Source organism: Petaurus breviceps, unplaced genomic scaffold (assembly GCF_028583685.1).
Source record: "Petaurus breviceps papuanus isolate PSGF00001 unplaced genomic scaffold, PetGlider_PUasm1.0 523, whole genome shotgun sequence".
NCBI lineage: Eukaryota > Metazoa > Chordata > Mammalia > Diprotodontia > Petauridae > Petaurus > Petaurus breviceps.
The window spans coordinates 2,294,229-2,299,285 of NW_027186356.1; positions in this window are offsets into that span (position 1 = coordinate 2,294,229).

Here is a 5,057-nt window from a genome sequence, read left to right on the forward strand (position 1 = left end):
CTCCAAGTGCTGGACTGGAAGTCACCTGGGCAGGTAGAGCTGTAGCAGGATGGCCTTAAGTGTGACAGATGATTGCCACAAAATGAAACCACAAGCCTCGACATTCCCTCTCCCCAGCAGGAAGTTGAATCCCCTGCTGGCATCTGGGTCTCCTCAAATTATTGAAAAAAAAAATTCAAACCAAGCTGGAGAGGAACACCAAGTGTTCCACTCCTTCCATGGTGGTGGCAGCAGGTGGGAGCCAAGGCAGCCAGAGAGGGATGTAGGAAGGGCAAAGAAAAAACCAGGCTCAGAGTGTATTAAGCACCTCCTACTATGGTACAAGGCACTGAGGACAAAAAGAAAAAAAAAACCCAACCCTAAACTGTCCCTGCCCTAAGGAACTTGTATTCTATGGAGTGGAATTTATACAGATATACAAATGCCCTGTCCAGTTTGGATGTTACACATTCAATTTAATTCCATTCAACAAACATTTATTGCCTATGTCATTACTGTGTGCAAGGTATGGTGGTACTAGGCTGCTGGGGATACAAATGACAAAGCAAAAAACAGCTCCTGCCCTCAAGGAGCTTACATTCTCCTGGGAGAAGGGGCCACAGGCACAGAAATGCAAGGTAAGTGGAGGACGGACAGGGCACTAATCACTGGAGGGCGGGGTGGAGCAGCGGAGAGGAGGAGGAGGAGGAAAGGTGGGCTGCACGGCCACCGGAGGAGAGCCTTGGAGAAGGCTAAGGATTCTAAGGGCAGAGGCAGGAAGCGCTGTGTTCCAGGTGAGTGGGGTGAGTGTGTACCAAGGCACAGATGTGAGGAGAGGAATACTGAATTCAGGGAATGGCAGATGAGCCAATGTGGCTGGAACATAAAACTATGATGGGGAAGACTGGGAAAGCCCCCCCCCCCCCAGACTTCTGAGGGCCCTCCCAGCTGACACCTTGTGTTCTAAAGGGTTCTCTCAGCCCTGACATCCTGTGTTCTAAAGGGTTCTCCCAGCTGACATCCTGTGTTCTAAAGGGTTCTCCCAGCCCTGACATTCTGGCTCCCAAGAGCCCTCAGCTCTGATGTTCTGCACTGTGTTCTCCCTTCCAGGAAAGACATTTTGTTCTTTGTTCTAAGGCCCCCGACATCCTTTTTTGCAGGTGGGGGAGTCAGAGTAAGGGTGGGCAGAGCTGTCCTCCCTGAAAGCCATTCAAAGACCTAGTGAATATCTAAGAAAACTTACTATCTTGGGAGTTCCTCAGCAGCTAGTCAAGTCTGTTCCAGCAAACCCAAAGCTTCCCTGAGCAATTTACTGGCCAAAGAACTATGCAGAGATTCACAGGCATTAAATAAAGCTTCAGTTACCTTTGTGGGGTCCAGACTGTGGTTTTAGGGTAAAAACAACCCAGTGAAAAAGGCAAGGAAGAATCTGCTATCAGAAACTTTCACTTTTTGCCGTCAATGTTTATAATGGGACCAATCCTTACCCACAACTAACCTCCTAACCTTCTTTTCAAGAATCGGGCTGGATACTACTTCCTGGTGGGGAGCCAGGGGTGGTCTCTTCTCTGGAAGCAGTGGTGGTACTATGGAAAGAGGCCTGGGCCCTAGCAGGGCCTATGAGACCTAAAACAAGTCCCTTCCATTCCCTGGGTCCCTGTTTCTCCATTTATAAAATGGATTAGACAAGGCAATCTCTACTACCTGGTCCAGCTCTAGTATCTCAACACATAGGACCTGGTGAGTAATGTTACATTATACTCTGCAGGACAAAGCCATCCCATGGGATGGTTCCTAGGAATCCCCAAGCCTTGTATATTGTGCAGTCCCTTTTCCTTACAGAGACTGAGCCCAGCAAGCAGCCAGGTCAGGAACCCAGACCAAGACCCCTCAAGGGACCAGTCACCTAGAACAGAGGAGGGTACTTGCTTGTCCAGGCAGCATCTGTTGAGTCCTCACCTCCATCCAGCCATGTCCTTCTCCTGCTCCCATTCACTGTCAGCTTCCAAAGCCAGGGTGGATTATATCACAATCCACCCTGCCCCCCCATCTGCAAGGTGATGCTAAAGACAAGATGACCAAATGCTCAGTGCCTTTGGAACCTACTGGTATTGGCTAAATAAAAGTTCTGTTTAACTTTCAAGAGGTTTCTAAAAGAAAAGTCAAGGCTCACATCAGTGTGGAATGAACAAATACTACCAGGTTCAGGGCTGCCTGGTACCACATAGGCTTTAGAGTATCTGGATCCAGTCCCCAAGATTCCTTCCCTCGTCTCTCTCCCCCTGCCCCCCAAACTAGAAGGAATTCTTAACTCCTGGCAGGGAGCCAATAAAGGCAACACAAACTAAAAAGTGGGGACTTCTTTAAGGCATGTCCCCTCTTACCAACTCATCTCCAAATGTTCTGATCTCCCCAACTGGCTACTGGTGTGGAGCTTGTGTCCAGGGAGGGCACTGGCCCAAGCTAATGTTGCCAAGTCTCCCTTCACTAGAGCTGGGGGATAGCGGTGGCACTGGTGCCCAGTGGGAAGATCAACAGCTCTAGCGGCAGGCCACTGGCCTTCAATCCTGTCTAGGGCACTCCCTGGGTCATCTGTAAGACAGCAACATCATCTGGGAGGATGACTTCTGTTCCCTCTTCTCACTGAGCTGTCGTATGGGGAGTGCTCTGTAGACTTTAAAGCATTAACAGAAACATGAGACTATTCTTATTAGAACTGCTGAGATGGGGATGAGCAAAAGGTTTTCTAGTAGAGAAACTACCTTGGAGCATTTGCATGGGATATTCTCCCCTGGTTCCCTTTAAAGAAAACAGGCTGTCTGTCCCCAAGCCCACAACTAAGGGGAATTAGTTGAAGAGGTTTGCCAAGTGCCCTTCAGGGCCTCAATTTACCCATCACCACAGTAGAGTAGAAAGATCATGGCATCAAGAGTCAGAAGACATGAGTTCAAATCCTAGGCTCCTGTTAGAGCAACCTATATACGTGTGTGAGGTCTCTCTGGGTCTCAGCTGCCTGAGCTGTAAAAGGAAGATGTCAGGCTCAATGATTTCATTGACTTTCAGCTCCCAGTTCCATCACTCTACAATTGAGGAAGGAGGAGGGGAGAGGGAAGGGGGGATAACCTAGTGCAAAAGTCCCTTCAGCTCCTAAAGCAAGGCAGAGTTTTAACTGAAGACACGGTAATGGGCCAGGCTGAGGCTGCCCAGGGGACCCAAAGGCTGGCCATTCCACTCCATGGAAGGTAGAGGTCACTCCAGCTTCAGCAGGATCGACCTGGGAGGTAGAGAGCAAGGCCTCCCAGTTCCCAAACTGCCTGCACACACCACAGCAACCCCACCATACACCAGAGCTGGGATTTAATAGAGCCCAAGAATCCTTGCCCAGAAACTTTTCAAGTACCAAGTGACTCAGAAAGAAGCCTCCTGAGGCACACCCACAGAGCCAGAGGAGGTTGGTATCTCCCTCAAGGGTGGAGATCCCAAGAAACAGCCAGGGAACAAATGGGGGTAAAGCCTGAAGCTCCATGCCTTAGGGTCAGAACAAATTCAGGGTCTTTCAGCTTTGCCTTCTAAGAAGAGAAAAGTCAGCTAAGAAGCTGACCAGCCTGCCCAACCCCACCCCTAGCTTGTAGGAGAACTGAATGCTTTAAAAATGACCCTCAAACTCAAGGCAGAGAGTGAGACTCCCACTGCTGCCAATAGGCCTAAGCTGGGTCTGCTCAGGGAGTCCCATTCCCATCTGCAGCAATTCGAGAAACTCAGTTTTATTCCCTCTAAGCAGTAACACTTAGTATTCACTATCATTCCATTATCTAGGATTTCAAAGTGTGTGGCAGCCAACAGAGTCCTAGGAAGAGGTGATGGAGGAGGGGAGGAGCCAGGTATTTCAGGCCCAGTCCAAATGATGTTTGAAAAGGGGCACAGACCCCGTGCCTCTTGCAGTCACAGCATCTGCTCTTGGCTGAGGGACCCCCAGAGTATCCATGGGGGTGGTTGGGCTCCAGCCATGGGGACAAGAGCCCTTCTGGTGGCACCACTATCACTTGAAGAATTCCTACTGTCCTCCCTCCAACCCCATTAAGCAGGGGTAGTGGTAGGCAGAAGAATCTCGAGATTTTCCCCCGGGGAGTGACACAGTTTGGAAGGCAAGTCCCAGTTTTGCTGAGAACCAGTTCTGTTCCCGGTTCCAGTGTGACAAGGTCACTATCATCCCCAGCCTTGTCTGCCCAAGCCAGAGTGGCATACACCTGACCAATGGGCTTGGCCTAGGCTGCCTAGGGCCTGATGGGAAACTCTGTTCTTCAGTCAAACGAAGCTCCAAAGACCCACAGAAAAGCCCATGACTGTGAACATCCTTGGACGGTAATTCAGTTGATCTCCCCTGCCCATGAAAAAGTTCAGCCCTGAGTGATACTCCTGGCTAGGGAAACTCAATAAAAATGGCCAAAGAGGAGAGAGATGACAACCAGACAATTCTCAGACTAAACAGTTCCCTCCACGCAATGTGTACTAATTGTGCTGCGGATCAAATACTCAAGGTGGGATAAGAAATATCCTTTTATTTGATTGGAGAAGTTGAACACGCCAGTCCTTATTAAAATGGTGTGTGTGGGGTGGGGGGGGAAGAGAAGGGATTAAAAAAAAAAAAAAAGGAGTTGTTAACTCCAGCTTCCTGGAATGGAGGCCCTGCAGTTGGGGCATTCAATAAGGCCCAAACATGCAGCCTTTGTCAAGTGCCCAGAGGACACGAGAGAAGCCCACAATGAACCTTCTAAACTGACCAATTCCATCAGGGAGGGGCCCAACAGTTTTTTGAGGCTGAGGGTGGAGCTGCAGGCAAACCCACTGGCCTCCTAGGGGCCTGCCATTGGGAGGAAACATTGTGAGCTCCAAAAGGTCCCAGAAGAAGCTTGTGGGTAAGGCCTGGAAGGCCCAGGCCAAACTGTCACCAAACCCCCAACCCCAGACCCTAGGACTAGGTAATGCCCTAGCCCTAGAGGGGACAGACACATAAGGCTGTGTTTGGCTCCCACCTTTTCCCAGCTACTTCCGAGTTAATTAAGTAACAGATCTAGTAA